General features: G+C 39.5%; 1 long non-coding RNA gene and 1 pseudogene across 1 annotated transcript; one reads left to right on the top strand and one right to left on the bottom strand.

Annotated features, from left to right (window-relative positions):
• Positions 1-3,968: 3,968 nt before the first annotated feature.
• LOC118142977 (uncharacterized) lies at positions 3,969-13,646 on the bottom strand. Its single transcript, XR_004726975.3, has 4 exons — positions 13,554-13,646; positions 13,235-13,326; positions 6,512-6,633; positions 3,969-4,318 (listed from the first exon to the last, which is right to left on the bottom strand). It is a non-coding gene; the product is annotated as an uncharacterized LOC118142977 (long non-coding RNA).
• Positions 10,594-10,963, top strand: LOC100410350 (transcription elongation factor B (SIII), polypeptide 1 (15kDa, elongin C) pseudogene; annotated as a pseudogene).
• Positions 13,647-22,441: the final 8,795 nt, after the last annotated feature.

Raw genomic sequence — 22,441 nt, 5'->3', positions numbered from 1 at the left:
AGATCAGTTTCTATCACAAAATGAGTTCACTGTAAATGTTAACTAGAAACATTACAAACCGGGGACATGGTTACAGCTGCATCAGAGGGCATTGGAATTGATTGTTTACCAGGGCTATAGTGAGCGTTTTTAAACAAGGCACTAGGAAAATTTACAGGAGTAGTTCCTATCTCGTTCTGGATGCTCAGCATAGTAGACACAAAAAAAAAAAAATCTGGTTAAATTACATGATCTTACATTGTCAGGTAGATCTTTGGGTGTTGATTTGTAATTCCACACAGTGCTATTATCAGTATTCAAGAATCTTTGGTTTATTTTAGTATAAGTCATCTTAACTTTCAACTAGTTTTTTAATTATTATTTCCTCCTAGTATTGTTACTGGAAAGGGGTCCTGATCCAGACCCCAAGAGAGGGCTCTTGGATCTTGCGCAAGAAAGAATTTGGAGCAAGTCTTTAGAGGAAAGTGAAAGCAAGCTTTAAGAAAGTAAAGCAATAAAGAATGGCTACCCCATAGGCAGAGCAGCCGCTCAGGCTGCTGGACTGAAGATACTTATAGTTATTTCTTGATTATAAGCTAAACAAGAGGTGGATTATTCATGACTTTTCCAAGAAAGAGGTGAGCAATTCCCAGAACTGAGGGATCCTCCCCTTTTTAAGCCATATGGGGTAACTTCCTGAAGTTGCCATGGCATTTGTAAACTGTCACTGCACTGGTGGGAGTGTCTTTTAGCATACTAATGCATTATAATTTGCATGTAATGAGCAGTGAGGAGACCAGAGGTCGCTTTCATCACCATCTTGGTTTTGGTGGGTTTTGGCAGGCTTCTTTACCACATACTGTTTTTATCAACAAGATCTTTGTGCCAACCTCCTATCTCATTCTGTGACTAAGAATGCCTTCACTTCCTGGGAATGCAGCCCAGTAGGTCTCAGTCTTATTTTACCAGTCACTATGCAAGATGGAGTTGCTCTGGCTTAAACACCTCTGACAGTAGCATATAAAATACATTTAAACTCTGTCATGCTAGGAAAAAGTTACTCTTTGATAACAAGTAGATACTAAGAAAAATACAGTTATCCCTAAATATTAGAAAATTGCGAGTCTGCACCAATGGTTTACTAAATGTACATCCACCTTTGACCTAAAAACATCACTGACTTTTCACTTATTAGCAATGAGTCACTACAGCAAAAGAGCATTTTGTGGACTGTAGATGAGAATAAAATGAAATAAAGGAAATGATCTTGTAAAAAAAAATGCAGTGAATGACTGTGTAATTGCTAAAATACTGCCACAGGAGGGCCCAGTGTCTTTCCTTGAGTGCAGCATGTTTTCTGGAAGACCTTTAAGCCTGGAGACTCCCAAGGACAAGCACATAAAGGAGATGAATCACTTTCCAGTTCTCATCAGTGAATCACGGTTGAGATCACCACTACTTAATTTGAGCTTTTCAAACATATGAGTCACCACACAAGTCCCTGCATTCTAAATTAGAATGAGAACAGATTTCGTGATGTTGGATCAAGAAGTTCGTAAGGGGTCTTTCTTCCTAAAGCAGGACAGTTTGCCTGGGCTGGAAGAATGGGTACATTAGATGTATTCCGAACAGAACAGCGAGCTCGGGCCTGAATACACTACCCCATCAGCTTTCTGGTAACTGGCACAGTAGAGTCACTTCCTGAAGTTAGACGGTAGAGAGAATTCCAACAAGGCTATAAACAGTGCACAGAGTACTCTGCTGAAATGACAGGATCTGGAGACACTCTCCAGCATGGAAATCCTACCAATAAAGACGCAGGTATTTCCTTTTTTTTTTTAAAGATGTTAGCAGTGATCATTGCCTCCTGTAATCCACATTGTGCTGTTATCCTGAGAGGGTTCCAAAGCCACATGGATACCCTACCTGATTCTCCAGACTCCTTTGGCTTCCTTAGTGCTAATGAGCTTCCTCTCCCATCTCCCATTTCACATCACACATATGCCACACCCATCCTAGTTTGCTATACTTCTGTCATTACTTGGAATTATTCTATCTCCTGAATATTACATTCGAAACTCCATCCACTAACCGCAACCTTTCTCCCAACATTCTCATTTAGTTATTCCTAGTCTATTATTTCTTCAGCCTCATTCAGGACTTCCAGATCCTTTCTTCTTTTTTTTTTTTTTTTTTTTGAGACGGAGTTTTGCTCTTGTTACTCAGGCTGGAGTGCAGTGGCACGATCTCGGCTCATCACAACCTCCACCTCCTGGGTTCAAGCAATTCTCCTGCCTCAGCCTCCCGAGTAGCTGGGATTAAAAGCGTGCGCCACCATGCCCAGCTAATTTCTGTGTTTTTAGTAGAGACAGGGTTTCACCATGTTGACCAGGATGGTCTCCATCTCTTAACCTCGTGATCCACCCGCCTCGGCCTCCCAAAGTGCTGGGATCATAGGCGTGAGCCACCGAGCCTGGCCCTTTCTTCTTTTTCCCAGTATCAGCCCCTCTTGTCTTTAATTCTTTTGCAATCATAGTTGCTACCATAAGGGCAATAACAAGTAAATCACAGTAATTAACAACAATAGCAACTAACATTTATTGAGTAATAAATGTATGCCAGGCATTGAATTAAGCACTTATATCACTTAATTAATCCCTGACATCAACTAATTCCCAGGAATACTTTATGAACCAGGTGTTGAGAACCTTAGCCAAGTCTTTGTGTTAAGCTTTGCTATATCTTGAGCAATTTTATGCTGCTCATCATTCTAATGTAACTACTTATATGAGATACTTTGCCATTATTCTAAAACCTAGACCAATGTAGCAAGAGTGGCACCATTGGCATAGTAAGAAATTGTTCCTGGAATCCACACTAGTTAGATCTAGGAAATGGAGCTTACTCCATTCCTAGAAAAGGCAGTTTCTCCAGCCTTTCCCTCCAGTTATTATACTGGAGGTTGGGAGTGCATAATTTGAGGTATTAAAGACTTGATAAGCTCCTGCTTATGGCTTCCTGCAACCTGCAACCTGAAATGACCTCAACCTGGACAAGTAAAATGCCATCTCATGCCTTCTGGAATTGTTCGGATGAAGCTGGAAACCATCATTCTCAGCAAACTGACACAAGAACAGAAAAATCAAACACTGCATGTTCTCACTCATAGGTGGGTGTTGAACAATGAGAACATGTGGACACAGGGAGGGGAACATCACACACTGGGGTCTGTCGGGGGGAACTAGGGGAGGGACAGCCAGGGGTGGGGAGTTCGGGAGGGATAACACGGGGAGAAATGCCAGATATAGGTGATGGGGAGGAAGGCAACAAACCACATTGCCATGTGTGTACCTATGCAACAATCCTGCATGTTCTTCACATGTACCCCAAGACCTAAAACGTAAGACAATACTAAAAAAAAAAAAAAAAAAAAGAACAGGAGTAAGAAGCCACACTCACCTCATCTCCCTTAGGTGAGGTATCTGAGCATCCAAAGCTGAGAATGTATCCTTTGCTTTTTTAATGTCCTTTGCTCTTATAAGCTTATCCCTGTTCATAAACAACATAAATTTATTTATCATAGTCCTGGATGACAAAAACAACATCATCCAACCCCCAGTGCTAAACTTAGTGTCTGGTAGCACATATAAGGTGCTAAATGATAACTTGTTGAACTGATTTTGTTTTATTGAGATTTCAACCTTTTGAGAGTAATACTAATGAGGTATCCTTCTCACAGATTCTCCCGGAAGGATAAAGCAATAAGAAGCTTGTACCTAGAGCTATCCCTCTTTATTAAGGGCTTTTTAAAAATTGGAATTCTGTCTGTACTATAAATTTCATTTTATTACTGACTTACAATAATATCATCCTATAAATCTCTGGCTAGACTAATTTTATATGGTTTTGTAAAAACGTGATCTCTTCTATTGAAAAGAATATATATGCATAGCATTATACTCATAGTTTTACAAAGACACACACATTAGTTTTCTATTGTTTCTTTTTTTATTCTATTGTTTCATAACAAATTATCACAAACTTATAACAGTAAATAATACAGGTTATCTACAGTTTCCATGGGTCAGGTATCCAGCATATTTTAGCTGGGCCCTCTGTTCAGGGTCTCAAAGGTAGAATAAAATCAAGATGTCAGCTGAGCCATGTTCTCATCAGGATCCTCTGGGGAGGAATGTTCTCCTGACCTCGTTCAGGTTGTTGGCAGAATTTAGTTCTTGTGGTTGTAGGACTGAAGTCTCCATTCTCCACTGCCACTGTTGGCCAGGAGTCAGTCTCAGCTCCTAGAGGTCACTCAAATTCATCCATTTGTAGATTCCTCCTTCAAGACAGCAATGACATACTGAATTTCTCTCATACTTTTAATCTCTGATTTCTGCTTCCCCAACAAACCAGAGAAAACTCTCTTGTTTTAAAGGGCCCATGTAATAAGGATAGGCCCACATGGATGACATCTTATTTTAAGGTCAACTGATTAGTCACCTTAATAGCATCTGTAAAATTCCTTTTTTGTGTAATACAACATAAGGCAGTAACATTAGAGGACAGGGATTAAGGAGCTATTTAGAACACTGCCTACCACAATCCACCCTGTAGTCCCCTGATTCGTCATGTCCATAAATTCCCCAAATTCCCATTAGAGTATCAACTCAAAAACAAAAATTCTCATCTAAATCTCAATAGCTCATATGGCCCAAATCCCATCATGTACATCATGTAGAAATCAGTAAAGTATGGGGCTCTAGGGTAATCCATAATGGCAGTTCCCAGGAACAAGTCCTCTCTATCTGAGGACCTGTAAAACTAAAGAGATATGTTATGATCCTACAATACTCCAAATATACAATAGTGGGGCAGACATAGAATAATAGTTATACACACTGTAATTCAAAAAAGGTATGATGTATACACTTCACTGATGTCATGGCACTTTTAGGAAGAAATTGCTATTCCACTGGGTCCTGATACTGAAGATGTGGTCTGGGTCACCCCTAACTATTCATAGATCCAAGGAAGACATGAATTATAGGAAGAAACTATTCAACCCACTGAATGGTCCTTGCCTGAATTTTTCAGAGTTTTATTCCATTAGACAAAAGCCATGACCACAAACCTTTTTGAGATGTTCCCTGCTCTACCTTTGGCTTCTGCTGAGATGACTGAGGGACAACACTCCTAAGCTTCTGAGAGGCCCTCTAGTTTCACTGATAGGATCTGTGTGTCACATCCTTAATATCTTAGAAGAGCCTTTGTTATGACTGAACACTTTGACCTGTCAGTCTTTCTGAGGCTTCAGTAAAAGCTGGACAGTTGCACAGTCTTTCTATTCTCTATGCCATACTTTTGGAAGCCATTTCTGACTCGTAGCATTTCTTGCCATCTGGAAAGGCTGAACAGTCTCAAAATCCTCCAGTCCTGATCCCTTTATGTTTACCAGATTTTCCCTCCAGTTATTATTTTTCTCACATTTTAGTATAAGTAATAAGAGAGAAATAAGCCAGCACCTTTAACACTTTGCTTGGAAATCTCCTCAGCTATATATCTAAGTTTGTCATTTACAAATTCTGCTTTCCACATAACTGCAGGACACAATTTTTCTAAGCTTTCTATCACCACATAGCAAGGATTCTCCTTCGTCCAGTTCCAATAATATGATTCTCACTTTCTTCTGAGTCTTCCCCAACAGTATTCTAAAAGCCCAGATTTCTAATTACAGTCTGTTCATGATGATTTAGCCTTTCCCTAAGGCAATTTACGTTTGCTCTATAATGCTCTTCATCTTCTTCTAAGCTCTCCCGAGTTGTATTTTAATATCCATATTTCTACTAACAGTCCATTTGAGACAATTTGGCCTTTCTCTATCATGTTCCTCAAGATTCTTCTAGCCTCCAGTTACTGCCTAATCCCAAAACTATTTCCACCTTTTAGGTATCAACTACAGCAGTATCAACTTTCTGTATCAAAATCTGCATTAGTCTCTATTGCTGTGTAACCATCACAAGTTTAACAGCTGCAAACAATACATATTTCTTATCTTACATTTTTCATGGGTCAGGCGTCTGGTACATTTTAACTGGGTCCTCTGCTGAGGGTCACAAAGGCTGAAATCCAGATGTCGGCCAAGCCCAAGATACCATATAGGATTTGCTTCCAAGTTTAGTCAGGTTGTTGGGCAGTTCTTTTTGCTTGTAGGACTGATGTTTCCATCTGCTTGCTGACTATTGGCTAGGACTCACTCTCCATTCCTAGATGTCACTGGCATTTCTTTTCTTTCTTTTTTTTTTTTTTAATTGTACTTTAGGTTCTGGGGTACATGTGCAGGTCATGCAGGATTGCTGCATAGGTACATATATGGCAAGATGGTTTGCTACCTTCCTACCCCCATCACCTATATCTGATATTTCTCCCCACATTATTTCTCCCCACCCTCCCCACCCCCTGTCCCTCCCTACCTTCCCCACTCCCCCATCCCTCCCCTAGTTCCTCCCAACTGACTGCAGTGTGTGATGCTCACCTCCCTGTGTCCATATGTTCCAATTGTTCAACACCTGCCTAGGAGTGATACCATGCAGTGTTTGATTTTCTGTTCTTGTGTCAGTTTGCTGATAATGATGGTTTCCAGATTCATCCATGTCCCTATGAAGGACACAAACTCATCATTTTTTTGGCTGCATAGTATTCCATGGTGTATATGTACTACATTTTCTTTATCCAGTCTATTGTTGATGGACATTTGGGTTGGTTCCAGGCATTTGCTATTATAAACAGTGCTGCAATGAAAATATGTGTGCATGTGTCTTTATAATAGAACACTTTATAATTCTTTGGATATGTACCCAGTAATGGGATTGCTGGGTCAAATGGAATTTCTATTTCTAGGTCCTTGAGGAATCGCCACACTGTCTTCCACAATGGTTGCACTAATTTGCACTCCCACCAACAGTGTAAAAGTGTTCCTATTTCTCCACATTCTCTCCAGCATCTGCTGTCTCCAGATTTTTTAATGATTGCCATTCTAATTGGTGTGAGATAGTATCTCAATGTGGTTTTGATTTGCATTTCTCTAACGACCAGTGATGATGAACATTTTTTCATATGTTTGTTGGCCTCATAGACGTCTACAAAAACCGGACAGAGATACAACTAAAAAAGAAAACTTCAGGCCAATATCCATGATGAACATCGATGCAAAATTCTCAGTAAAATGCTAGCAAACAGAATGCAACAGCAAATCTAAATGCTTATTCATCATGATCAAGTAGGCCTCATCCTGAAGATGCAAGGCTGGTTTAACATACACAAGTCTATAAATATAATCCACCACATAAACAGAACCAAAGACAAAAACCACATGATTGTCTCAATAGATGCAGAGAAGGCCTTCAACAAAATTCAACAGCCCTTTATGCTAAAAACCCTCAATAAACTAGGTATTAATGTAACATATCACAAAATAATAAAAGCTATTTACGACAAACCAACAGCCAATATCATACTGAATGGGCAAAAAACTGGAAGCATTCCCTTTGAAATCTGGCACTAGACAAGGATGCCCTCTCTTACCATTCCTATTCAATATAGTATTGGAAGTTCTAGCCAGAGCAATCAGGCAAGAAAAAGAAATAAAAGGTATTCAATAAGGAAAAGAGGAAGTCAGATTATCCCTATTTGCAGATGACATGATTGTATATTTAGAAGATCCCATTGTCTCAGCCCAAAATCTCCTGAAACTAATAAGCAACTTCAGCAAAGTCTCAGGATACAAAATCAATGTGCAAAAATCACAAGCATTCCTATACACCAATAACAGACAAACAGAGAGCCAAATCAAAAGTGAACTCCCATTCACAATTGCTACAAAGAAAATAAAATACCTAAGAATACAACTAACAAAGGATGTAAAGGACCTCTTCAAGGAGAACCACAAACCACTGCTCAATGAAATGAGAGGACATAAACAGTTGGAAAAACATTCCATGCTCATGGTTGGGAAAAATCAATGTCGTGAAAATGGCCATACTGCCCAAAGTAATTTATAGATTCAATGCTATCCCCATCAAGCTTCCAATGACCTTCTTCACAGAACTGGAAAAAAAACACTTTAAACTTCATATGGAACCAAAAGAGAGCCTGCATAGCCAAAATAATCCTAAGCAAAAAGAATAAAGCTGCAGGCATCATGCTGTCTGACTTCTAACTATACTACAAGGCCACAGTAATCAAAAGAGCATGGTACTGGTACCAAAACAGAGACACAGACCAATGGAACAGAACAGAGGACTCAGAGGCAATGTCACACATCTACAATCATCTGATCTTTGACAAACCTGATAAAAACAAGCAATGCGGAAAGAATTACCTGTTTAATAAATGGTGTTGGGAAAACTGGCTAGCAAAGTGCAGAGAGCAGAAACTGGACCCCTTCCTGACACCTTACACTAAAATTAACTCCAGATGGATTAAAGTTATAAACATAAGACCTAACACCATAAAAACCCTAGAAGAAAACCTAGACAAAATAATCCAGGACACAGGCATAGGCAAGGACTTCATGGCTAAAACACCAAAAGCAATGGCAACAAAAGCCAAAATAGACAAATGGGATCTAATTAAACTCCAGAGTGTCTGTAGAGCAAAAGAAACAATCATTAGAGTGAACCAGCAACCAACAGAATGGGGAAAAAATTTTGCAATCTACCCATCTGACAAAGGGCTAATATCCAGAATCTACAAAGAACTAAAACAGATTTACAAGAAGAAAACAAACAAGTCCATTCAAAAGTGGGCAAAGGATATGAACAGACACTTTACACTGGCATTTCTTAATTTGTGGCTCCTCCCATCTTCCAGAAAGCAATGCATTTTGAATGCTTCTCATGCTTTGAATCTCTGACTCTGCTTCTTCAGCTAGCCACAGAAAACTCTCTGCTTTTAAAGACTTCGTGTAATTAGGTTAGGCTTACTCTGATAATCTCTTTATTTTAGGGTCAACTGATCAGTAACTTGATTGCCTCTGTAAAATTCCTTTTCCCAAGTAACAGTGTAATCACAGAAATAACTAGAGGGTGGAAATCATGGAGGACCAATTTAGAATTATTACTATCCCACATTCTTACACCAAAAAATACTGTAGGAATATACTAATAGTGGCAACTATGAGTTTTCATTCCTTTCTGCATTTTTATTTTATAGAATTTTAAAAAATATAACTTTGCAGTGAGGAAAAATACAGAACGATATCATTATGAATATAGTTCAAATCATAGTGACTTTGCAGAATCTTGGAGCTATCTGCCAGCCCATTTGCAGTGACTACAACTGCATGAAGTACTGATTACAAAAGATAGAATCATTTATTTTTAGAAAGCTGGTTTTGTTACATTGCAAGCTTTTCCTACAAGCACACACACATTCTAATAAAATAAATTTATTGTTAATGATGATGTTTGAAAATAGGTGACATTAAAGTAAGAAGCTAGGCATAGCTTCTTACTCTATCTGCTTCTACAGCAAAATAAGTCAGAATGCTGAGCCTCCATGAGCTATATAATGAATTAGCTCCTTCCAACCGAAACAGCAGGTCAGGATTATAATGCAATTGAATTTCAGTCCTTTCACCCAGGCGCCAAATGTTTACTGAGCTCCCACTATACACAGAGCACTTGGGTACAGAGACACAGATGGCACCACCATGAACCCAAGCGACAAGCTCAACATTTCTTATTTTGCCCAGAAGACAAGTTTCTTATTCATTTAAATGAGTCAAAATTATACTTTAAATATTAACTCTCAGATTTCAGAGGACATTTGGAGATCCTAAAAATATTTTTGTAATTGAACAAGAAGAAACCCTGTATTCCAATCAATGTTTATTCTCTGCTTCTTAAAAAATTTATGTTTTAAAAAAGAACGAAGCAAATTTTAATTTTCCTTTCAACATGACCCTTGATCAGACATTCTTTTGGCTATTTTGACAAAAAAGAATCAGTCAAAGACTGGGGTCACATTCCTTTAAGGTCACATCTCTTTGTCATCATCGTCTCTTCTTTGGCAATGTACAGTAGTTATTCTGCAATGCCAATTACTTTGAAAAGATCTTGGCTTAACCTTAGTCTAACCCAGCCAACCCTCCAAGTCAGCCCAGCAGCAATGCTGGCAGTCCTTGGAAAAATGGAAACTGGGCTGTTCATAGGCTGTTTCCAGGGAGCATATCACATTTCACAGGGGAAAGACAAGTAGTCGCTTGGAAGGCCCACCTCTTGAGGAGTGAAATATTATACTGCAGCCTGGCATTTCAACCTATCTTCAAACTTACTGGCTTAGTGAATTCCTAAACTTTATATTCAGTTGCTGCTTTCCAACTGCTTACAGTTCTTGATCCTGCACAGCAACTCAACCGATCAGAATTGGAGCAAGTGGAGAAGGACTCAAAAGGGACCCAAAGTGGGGCAACTGCCCTGGAATAGGACCTGTGGCGGTACAAAGGGACTGAGCTGCGGTGGCTGTAGGCTTGAGGAGTGAGACTCTGGCTGGGGCAAAAACAGAGCTCCGGGAAACTACTAAAGTTCCTGCGGAAGCAAAATTGAATTCCATAAGAACAAAATGGATGGAGAGGAGAAAACCTATGGTGGCTGTGAAGGCCCTGATGCCATGTATGTCAAATTGATATCATCTGATGGCCATGAATTTATTGTAAAAAGAGAACATGCATTAACATCAGGCATGATAAAAGCCATGTTGAGCGGCCCTGGTCAATTTGCTGAGAATGAAACCAGTGAGGTCAATTTTAGAGAGATATCATCACATGTACTATCAAAAGTATGCATGTATTTTACATACAACGTTCACTACACTAACAGCTCCATTGAGATTTCCAAATTCCCAGTCACACCTGAAATTTTACTAGAACTGCTGGTGGCTGCAAACTTCCTAGATTGTAAAATGAAATAAATTATATTTTTTAAAATAGTGGGACCCAAAGCTGTCTGTGGGAGCTGAGGAGAGGGAAAGGAAAAGAGCCCAGTCTAACAGATGAGGTTTCCTTTTGCATTTGCCCTTTCTATTCCCCTTTGCCTTTAACGTCTTTCTCCATTTAATCGTCTTTCACTATCTTCTCTCCCTTCTGAGAGATCTTCTCTGTGTAGCACCACCAGTTCCCAAAGGCTGCCCGAATATCTCCAGTTTCTGATCTTCTGCCTTGGCTAGCCCTATAGATGCTAAACACAGTCATGCTGAGCCTCCATGGGCTTCCCTTGGTTAAAAGCCAGGCTTTCCATTAATTTACTCATCACTGGTTCATTCATTTATTCAAAAGACATTTACCAAGTGTCTCCTAGGTATCAGGCCTACGCCTAGCTGCTGAGGATAAGGAGGGGAACTAGATTGGTCTCTACCCTCAAGAGATGGAGGAAACACTCATGCGCACAAGGGCCTATGATAATATTGCATTATGTTTTTATGCAATAAAATGGAGGAAGAGTGGATTCATTTTGATGGTACACTAAGGGAAGCCAAATTGTAACTCTGTCCCCTTAAAAAATTTGATATGCTGAAACAAAAATCAAACTAACGAACACTACCAGTCCAATCTAATCAGGTATAAGACAGCAAGAATTTTACAAAGATACCCAAGAGGTAGGTTGAGTTTGAGGCAGGACTATTTGCCAGGGAAGAATCACAAATGGAACAAATATGCTTCAAGAAAAAAGTCTGTGTGCCGGGAGAATCAGGAACCAAGGTTGTGAAAGAGGTTCATTGTAGAAAGACTTGCGACATACTGGTTATCTCGGTAAATTCTTTGTTCAAAGAGAAGAAAGTATGAAATGAATTTAAGTTTGAAAATATGGAAGACACGGTATGCACCAGTGAGTTTTTAATTGCTTATCTTGACCAAAAATAACGCAGTGTGGTCTCTTTGTAAGTTAACACATAGAATCATGGAGACAGAGTCGGAAAGACCATTCCCTTCCCCAACATCCTTGTAAAACATTTGAAAAATCTTGATATTCCTCTGCATTGTTAGAATTACTAACAATGTAAGTAATGCTCTTTGTAACAATGTTATGAAAACTTTTTCCATGGAAAGATCTCCCCATTCAAACATTTTTTACTACTAGCAAGCAAAAACACATACTGTGTACTAGCAACCAAATTCTAGGCTTGAAGGCCATGAGCTTGAGAAACCATTTTTAAAGTTGCATGTTAGAACCTATAATCGAAATGATAAAAAGAGGGGGGAGCTAGAAATTGCACAGATGCCATAAACGTATAGAAATGTATTCTAGTCAAGTCTTCTTAACCCCTGTGATGTAGATTTCACATTGGCATATTCCCATGGGTCCTTCCAATGTGCCAATCACAGACCTGCAGGTGTAACCTTCCACATTTTCTGCATTCCAGGGGTCTCCTTCTCCAGAATGAGAAATTTAAATTCAGTGAGGTACAAAAGAGAGGCTGGATAAGTCTTTGTTGGATAAATGAAAATGTGTAATATTTATTCAGATAGACTAGTTATACCGTAGTATTATTGAGCATGATGCCCCAAGTGTTTATACCAATTCTTATCTACATTTTATAAAGGGAGGGACTTAGGTCATATTATAGCAACGCTTGGATTAATTTTAGCTAAGTTGGCCCAATTTCCTCCCACAATATTGAGTCACCTGATGTTTGTAATCTAGTGTCAGAGGCCAGTGAGGAATTTTATTAAGGAATTTTGTTCGGTGCTTCTGCTGTTAAAAAAGAAGTGAAAACAAAGGGCGTGAAGTTGAAGTTGGCGGCGCTGCTGGAGCTGGCCAGGGATGTCCGGGAGAAGGGACTGGGAATGGGGAGTGGAGGAGTCCTGGTTGGGGGTGAGCCTGGAGGATGACACGTAGCCAAAGTCAGGAGAAGGCTGGAGACCAACCAAGGCTCCAAGACCCGCAGCTTTCCGCAGGCAGTGAGGGCAGGGGCTGCGCTGCAGGGATGCTAGCAGTAGGGGGCGAGCGTGTGGCTGCTGCTGGTGCCATGGCTCCCCTGTGCGCGGTCCCGGGGCTGGGGCGGGGACGAGGGTCACACAATCCCCAGAGGAAGTGTGGCCAACTAGTGAGAGAGGTACTTTAGCAAGTTACTAACTTCCCTGAGCCTCACTTTTCTATCGACATAAAGGGAGATATAGAAGTAACTACCGCAGGAGGTAAGATGAGGGTTGAATGAACCACATAAAAATGCAGGGTTTGGGCCTGGCCTGGTGGCTCACCTTTGTAATCTCAGCACTTTGGGAGGCCGAGGCGGGCAGATCACAAGGTCAGGAGATAGCATCTTGGCCAACATGGTGAAACCCCGTCTCTACTAAAATACAACAACAAAAATTAGCCAGGGGTGGTGGCACGCGCCTGCAGTCCCAGCTACTCAGAAAGCTGAGGCAGGGGAATTGCTTGAACTCCGGGAGATGAAGGTTGCAGTGAGGTGGAATCGCGTCACTACATTACAGCCTGGCGACAGAGCACGACTCCGTCAAAAACAAAAACAAAAACAAAAAAAGCAGGTTTTTAGAGAGTAAAAGTTCAAATATCTACCATTTCTATGGTTCACGGTAATATAGGTGAAAGCTGCTAGCACAGAAGCCTCCCGGAAAGCCTGTTTAGTCATAGGCTATGCTGCATTATGCTAATGCGAGGGTATAGAATGTAAGCACATTCTGCCTGAGGTCAAAGCACGTCACAGAAGCCCAAGCCAAGATCAACGATAGAGGAAAAACATTCTTCCCATGAGGTTATGGAAAGGGAGTAAATATTTTTGAACAATAATATAATTTGCAACATTTCCAACTAGAAGACATCTGATTGGAATCTCCAACCTGGGCTACACTGATTTAGCCTCAGTAGGCTATAGCATTTGGTCCTTCACAAATGTTGGATAAATCTTTGAAATCAATAAAACAACAACTAAATAAAGAACTATTGTATGTATAAATTTGTTTCTTGCAAGGAATAATTCTGTCTTTGAGAAGCAAATAATCCAAATGAGAAGTAAGGAGATAAACATTTCATTTATTTATATTGAACACACTAAATTTTACCTGGAATTTTCTATGAAATATTTATATTAGTCGATTTAGTCATGGAGATGTGTATTTTTTTAAATCATTAAACAGGATATTTGTTTGCTAGCTATAGTTCGTTTTAGGGTTTTGTTTTGTTTTGTTCTGGACAAGGGTCTTGCAACATTGTCCAGGCTGGAGTGCAGTGGCTGACTATTCACAGGCTTCATCATGCACACTACATCCGTGAACTGCTTGGCTCAAGGGGTCTTCTGACTCAGCCTCCCAAGTAACTGGAACTACAGGCATGTGCCACTACACCCAGCATGCTGGCTAGGTTTTATAATCATTAGCTTATCTCGAGACTAAAATTTTTTAATGTATTAAACAACTTCATTGACATATAATTTATGTATCAAAAAATTTACTCCTAAAATTTGCTCACATTACTTATACAATTGAATAATTTTCAGTAAATTTAAATTTACTAGTATAACTTTAGTAAATTTACTAGAAAATTTTAGTAAATTTGGCCAGGCTTGGTGGCTCATGCCTGTAATCTCAGCACTTTGGGAGGCTAAGGCAGGTGGATCATGATGTCCAGAGTTCTAGACCAGCCTGGCCAACATGGTGAAACCCCATCTCCACTAAAAATACAAAAATTAGCTGGGCATATTGGTGCATGCCTTTATTCCTAGCTACTCAGGAGGCTGAAGTAGGAGAATTGCTTGAACCCGGGAGGCGGAGATTGCAGGGAGCCGAAATCACGCCACTGCACTCCAGCCTGAGTGAAAGAAGGAGACTCCATCTCAAATAAAAAAAAAAAAAAAACATTTAACAAATGTACAGAGCCATCACCATAATCCCATTTTAGAACATTTCATCACCCTATAAAGATCACTTACCTAATTGCAGCCTAACCGCTTTCCCACTCACAGCCCTAAATAGCTGTTAGTCTACTTGCTGTCCCTGTGATTTGCCTTTTCTGACATTTCATATAAATGGAATCATTTGATATGAGGTTTTTTTTATTGAGCATGTTTTTGAAGTTCATCCATGTTGTAGTATGTATCAGTAATCTGTACCTTTTTGTTGCTGAGTAGCATGCCATTATATGGACATACCACACATCTATTATGAATGTTTTTTCTTAAATTCTATTTTTCCTGATGTAATTATAGCCCTATAGCTTGTTATGGTTATGGCTTACATAATATACACACATACACAAATACACACACACACACATATATACACACACGCACACACACACACATACAGCTTTTAAATAAGCTGTATTTTTTTAAAGTTTTAGATTTACAAATATTTGCTAAGATAGCACAGAGAGCTTCTGTATACCTCAAATCCATTTTCCCCATTGTTAATATCTTACATTAGTATGGTACATTTGTTAAAATTAATACATTATTATTAACTGAAGTCAATACTTTAATCCCCTTTTCTCGTTTTTTTTTTTCTCTCTAATATATTTTAGTATATTTTAGGCTCAGGATCCCAATCAGATTGCCATATTACATTTTCTCCTCATGTCTACTTAGACTCCTCCTGACTGCTACATTTTCTCAGACTTGCATTTTAGGTTTTTTTTTTTTTTTTTCTTTGTTTTCTTTTCTTTTTTTTTTTTTTTTTTTTTGAGACGTAGTTTCGCTCTTGTTACCCAGGCTGGAGTGCAATGGCGCGATCTCGGCTCACCGCAGCCTCCGCCTCCTGGGTTCAGGCAATTCTCCTGCCTCAGACTCCTGAGTAGCTGGGATTATAGGCACACACCACCATGCCCAGCTAATTTTTTGTATTTTGTTTTTTTTAGTAGAGACGGGGTTTCACCATGTTGACCAGGATGGTCTCGATTTCTTGACCTCGTGATCCACCCGTCTCGGCCTTGCAAAGTGCTGGGATTACAGGCGTGATTAAAGGCGGCCTGGCCGTCTTTTAGGTTTTTAATAACCTCAACATATTTGCTAAGTCTATTGTCAGCTATTTTGTTTAATGTCCTTTATTGGGATTTGTCTCGTGTTTTTCTCATATTAGACTAGGGTTATGTGTTCGAGGAGGAAAACCACAGAGGCGAAGTGTCATTTTCATTACATCTTATCAAGGATACATGCTATCGACATGATTTATCACTATTGGCGTTGACCTTGATCAGCTGTCTGAGCTGTTTGTCAAGTTCTCTGCTGTGAAGGTACTGACTTGTTTCTCTCTACTTTCCATACTATATTCTTTGAAAGGAAGTCATGATACATAGTCCACACTTTAAAAGTAGGGAGTTACACTCGACTTTTTGAAGTCAGAGTTTCTATATAAACTATTTAGAATTCTTCTGCATAGGAAATTTGACTTTCTCCCCTCTTATTTACTCAAACATCTATTTATATCAGTATGAACTCATGGAGGTTTATTTTATAATTTGAGTTATGGTCCAATAGTACTTAATTCATTTTGTTCAAATTTGCCATCTTTGGCCACTGGGAACTCTTTCATTTGACTTCTGTGTCCCTTTGACATACCCCCCAACACTGGGTAGGGGGGTAGTATTTGTTTGTTTGCTTGCTTTTGAGTTTTTTCTTACTTTCTAACATTGCAAGATGCCCCAAGCTTATCTTGCATATATCCTGCCCCAATTTTACTATCAGTTATTTTTTCAAGAGCCCTCATTCATTTTATCGGATAACGGAATTAGAAACCAAGTTATGGACCCTAGGTGTGCTAACTGCTGGAGCACCATTGTTTCTAAGCCTGTTCAGCTGATAGAGCAAGGAAATATATGTGGATATACCAGCCTGTGTATACACACGTTTCTATATATAAACATCCGTATCAATATCAAGCTAAACATCAGTTTATACTGATGTCTCCAACTCATGACCACACAAATCATTCTAGCCCTCTCCCTGGCTTATATATAAACTCCCACTCCAACAGCAAGGAAATGGCTCCCACCATCTGACATGAGTTTGCTTACTTATTCAATTCCAGAATACATGTATAGTGGCCTCATAATTGCTAAGCTGTAGCCTCATGGGAAGTAACTTTGTTAATGTGAGACAGTGTTTATGCAACATTTCTTTTGATCTTACTTTTAGAGACTCCACTCATTTCCAAAGTTACTTAGGTCAACACCTCTTACCTTACTCCCTTCACTGAGATTTCTTCATACATTTGTAATACACGCGGTTAGATTGTTTTGTCACATTCTGAATTCAATCCTGGAACTCCCTTGACTTCCTAAGTGGTTTTTTTACATCGGCACTATTAAAGCTCACTCTAAAGTTTTCACAAATGCATATTGTCACATATTCACAACTACATTATCATACAGAACCATTTCGACATTCCAAAATATGCCTGGTCATTCACCTATTCAAACTTTTCCCCCGACACTGCCTGGACCAATCCTGGAAACCACTGATTTTTTTTTTTACTGTCTCTGTAGTTTTATCTTTTGCAGATTGTCATATAATTAGGATTGTAGAATATTCAGCCTTTTCAGACTGGCTTATTTCACTTAGAAATACTCATTTAGGATTCATCATGACTTTTATGGATTGATAGTTTTTTATTTTTAATCACTGAATAACATTCCATTCTATGGATATACCAGAGTTTATCTGTTCACCTACTGAAGGACATCTTGATTACTCCCGGTTTTGGTGATTATAAATAAAACAATTATAAATATTTATGTGACATGTTTTGTGTGAACAGCAGTTTTCAAATCAGTTAGGTAAATACCTAGGTGCACGATTACTGGCTTCTGTGGTATCCTTAGTTTTGCAAGAAACTGCCAAAGTGTAGCATTTTGTATTCCCACCAACAATGAATGAGAATTCCTGTTGCATTCTCAACAGCAATTGGTATTGCCAGCATTTCAGATTTTGGCCATCCTAACATATATATTTTCCATGCTTTTACTTTCAACTTATTTGTCAAAATCTTACTTGTTTTGATTTCTGCTATTTTGCTATTTGTGTCACTATATATCGTGCCTTTTTTGTTTCTATGTTCCTCTTTCACTGTCTTTGTTGTACTACATAAATATTTTCTACTGCACCATTTATATTCATTTGTTGGACACTGTTATTTACTGAATTTTTGTGTCCCCCCAAAATTCATATGTTGAAGATCTAACCCTGGATGTGATCATGTTAACCTTCTCCCTTGCTTATATATAAACATTTGGAGGTGGGACCTTTGAAAGTTAATTAGATTTGGACGAGATCATGAGGGTGAAGCCTCCATAATGGGATTAATGTTCTTATAAAAAGAGAAAGAGACACCAGAGCTTTTTCTCTGCCATGTCTATCCATAAGTGGCTGTCTCTAAACCAGGAAGAGGGCCCTTTAGAAACCAAGTCTGCCAACACATTAGTCTTATAATTCCAGCCTCCAGAACTGTGAGAAATCAATGTCTATTGTATAGTCCACTCATTTACGATATTTTATTATGGTCACCTGAGCAGACTGGTATAGATACTTTTTACTCTATATATTTTAGCTCTTTTCAGCCATTCTTTCTTTTTTTCTTTCTTTTTTGAGACGAGTTTCCCTCTTGTTACCCAGGCTGGAGTGCAATGGCGCGATCTCGGCTCACCGCAACCTCCACTTCCTGGGTTCAGGCAATTCTCCTGCCTCAGCCTCCTGAGTAGCTGGGATTACAGGCACGCGCCACCATGCCCAGCTAACTTTTTTGTATTTTTAGTAGAGACGGGGTTTCACCATGTTGACCAGGATGGTCTCAATCTCTTGACCTCATGATCCACCCGCCTCAGCCTCCCAAAGTGCTGGGATTACAGCCATTATTTCTTAAGTATCTTTTCTTCACTTTTTTTCTTTTCTTTACTTCTGGGAACTTATGCTGGGTCACTTGATGATGTTCCTCAGGTCTCTGAGACTCTTTATTTTTCTTCATTGTTCTTTCTGTAATTTCTTATAATTCTCAATCTATCATTGATTTCACCCATTTGTTTTATTTGGCCAGCTGAACCCTGCTATTGAAACCCAGTAATGAATTTATTATTTTAATTACTGTGTATTTCAACTTCAGAATTTCTATTCCATTGTTAAAATAATCTTCATCTCTTGATTTGTATTCTCTACTTAATTATTTATTATTATTTTACTTTCCTTTAGTTTTTAAATATTGTTTCCTTTATATTTTTAAACATATCTATACTAGTTATTTTGAAGTCTTGCTCCACCAAATCTAACACCGGTCCCTTCAGAAACAGTTTCCATTGTTTTTCTTTCTGTGTGTGGCCATACTTTCCCATTTTTTTGCATGTAATTTCTTTAATTGGACATTTTAGTAACTCTGGATTTGTTTCCCCCCCAGCGTTGGTTGCTGTTACTAATTTTTGATTTGCTTAATGACTTGCCTGATTAATTCTGTGGAATGTATCTCATAACAGTGCACGGCCCCTGTTGTTTCTGCTCAAGTTCCTTTTTAAAAAAGATTTTTGTTTAATGTTTAAATCTGGCTTCTCATGAGTCACTCCTGGATTAGCACAGCTTAATGGGGGTCAGCCAAAAATTGATCAGAGGTTGCACATAAACATATTGATCTAGTAAGCTTTCTACACTTTGCAAATAAATCTGTGTGTTTAAGGAATGTAATCAAGTCTTGGTGTGATGGCTCACACCCTATAATCTCAGCACTTTAGGAAGCCAAGGCAGGAGGATCACTTGAGACTAGCAGTTTAAGACCAGTCTGGGAAACATAGTGAGACTCTATTTATTTATTTATTTATTTATTTATTTATTTATTTATTTATTTATTTTTCTAGGTCTCAAACTCCTAGGCTCATACTATCCTCCACCTCTGCTTCCCTAAGTGCTGGGATTAACAGGCTTAAGCCACCATGCCCAGCAGTGATTCCTTGTTTCTACAAAAAAATACAATATGAAATTAGCCAGGCATGGTGATGTGCACCTGTAGTTACAGCTACTCAGGATACAGAGGTGGGAGGATAGCTTGAGCCCAGTAGGGAGAGGGGGTCCTCAGCCATGTTTGTGCCACTACACTCCAGGCTTAGTAACAAAGTGAGACCCTAGCTCAAAAATTAAAAAGCAATGTAATTTGAGACAATTTACAAGTCTACCCTGGTTTATACTTTCTGCATACTCAAGGCTTCATGTACATAAGGCACAGGTAGACAGCCAGACCCCATCTGATCCATCCTATGTCTACGCATGTCCTTGAGCATGTGTACAGCCTTCCAAGTTGCCACGGAGAAGTGAACACTTGCGAAGCCCACTATCACTATCTCCATCTCTAGATTTCCCTTTTAATTTTCTGGCTGGTCTGTCAGTTTCTTGGTTTCCTGAGCAACATCATGGCCTCAGGTTAGCTACAATATTGCCCTTCTTAAATTGTTAGGTCTTATTCCACAATTTTTCCACCATCATTTTGGGACAAATAGTTATGTATATAGAATAAAAAGCTTGGATCTTGTCTTAGTCTGTTTCTGTTGCTTATAACAGATTGTTTGAAAGTGGGTAATTCCCAAAGAAAAGGAATTTGCCTCTTACATTTGTGGAGGATGAGAAGTCCAAGGACAAGGAGATTTATCTTGTGAGGATCTTTTTGCTGGTGGGAATTCTCTGCAGAGTCCAGAGGTGGTGCAGGGCATCACATGGCAAGAGGGTCTGAGTGTGTTAGATCAGGTGTCTCTTCTTCTTTTAAAGCCACGAGTTCCACTCTCTGATAACTTATGAAACCCATTAATCCATTAATTAATCCATAAATGGATTAAACCAGAACCCTCCTGACCCAATCACTTCTTTTTTTTAAAATGTACTTATTTTTATTTATTTTATTTTTTGAGACAGGGTCTTATTCTTTCATCCACAGCTCTCAGGCTGCAGTGCTATGACAGAATCACTCCAGCTTCAACCTCCCAAGCTCAAGTGATCCTCCCATCTCAGTCTCCAGTTAGCTGGAACTACAAGGGTGCAACCACCATGCCTGCCTAATTTTTTATGTTTTGTAGAGATGGGTTTCACCATGTTGCCCAGACTGGTCTTGAACTCCTGGGCTCAAGCAATCCACCTGCTTCGTCCTGCTAAAGTGCTGGGATTACAGGTGTGAGCCGCGGTGCAGGGTCCCAATCACCTCTTAAAGGCACCATACTGCCATGCTCGGGATTAAGTTTCAACATGAGTTTCAGATCTCTACCTTAAAACATGACAAGAAAATAGGAACTTTAAATGCTTACAAGAAGTTTTAGAAAAACTTCATGAGCTTGAAGTAAAGAAGAATTTTTCTTTCTTTGTTTGATACAGAGTCTGACTCTGTCACCCAGCCTGGATTACAGTGGCATGATCTCCATTCTCTTCAACCTCTGCCTCCAGGGGTTCAAGCAATTCTCCTGCCTCAGCCACCTGAGTAGCTAGGACTATAGGCGTGAGCACCACACCTGGCTAATTTCTGTGTTTTTAGTAGAGACAGGGTTTTGCCATGTTGGCCAGGCTGGTCTCGAACTCCTGACCTCAAGTCATCTGCTGTCCTCAGACTCCTAAAGTGCTGGGATTACAGGCATGAGCCACCGTGCCCAGCCTAAGGAAGAGTTGTATGCATCTAAGATGTATACAATACACTAAGGGATTAAAAATGTACGCAAAAAAATTTTAAATTCTGCTTATCAATGGTCAACATTTTAAAAAGAGAAGGCAAGAAGGCTGAGAAGCAGGACTGTATGTTATCGCAAGTGTCACAAGAGCAGCATGTTTGCAGAAAGAGGAGGTTGCCATGTGCGTTGAACGCGGCTAAGTGATGGAATAAGAAGACAGCAAAGTGTGCAGTGGATGTGGAGATGCAAGGTACACAGGCAAGCGTAACAAGAGCAGCTTCAACGGAGTAGGAGGAAACCCAGGGCAGTGCCTGGACAGCATCTCCTCTTGCTCCTCACCCTTCCAGAAAATACCACACCTCCCACAGTGCCCTGGATGCCCCATCCCCTGCATATTCATAGCTACCCTAAAATACTTGAGTGTAGCGGGAGGTTTCTTTTTGCTTGTGTGGGAAGTAGAAAAGTTCATTTTTAAAGTTTCCTTTCTTGTTAAAGAATAAATCGTAAGTGGGCTAATAACTCTTTGTTAAGCCCTGTCCTATGTAGCTGTTGGACACACCATGTTTACAGGCACAAAGTACATTCTACGTCCTTGTATTTTAACCATGATACCTGTTCTGAACGTGCTTTTACCTGTTTAGAAAAGTTTTAAGTTGTTCGCCAATAAGGTTTTAGTTTAGGTTTTGAGGTCTGGCTCCAGCCAACAGAGGTCAGACACAGCTGTAAGGACAACGCCAAATGCATAAGGAATAAATATGTCTGCTTTCCTTTGCTTGTTGTACTCTGTGGCAAGATGGCTAGCAAGAGTACCTTTCCTGCAGTCCCGGAAGTAAAAC

The sequence above is a fragment of the Callithrix jacchus genome, chromosome 7, assembly GCF_049354715.1.
Source record: "Callithrix jacchus isolate 240 chromosome 7, calJac240_pri, whole genome shotgun sequence".
Lineage (NCBI taxonomy): Eukaryota > Metazoa > Chordata > Mammalia > Primates > Cebidae > Callithrix > Callithrix jacchus.
Note: the sequence above shows the minus strand (reverse complement) of the source record. Positions and strands in the feature narration are given on the sequence as shown.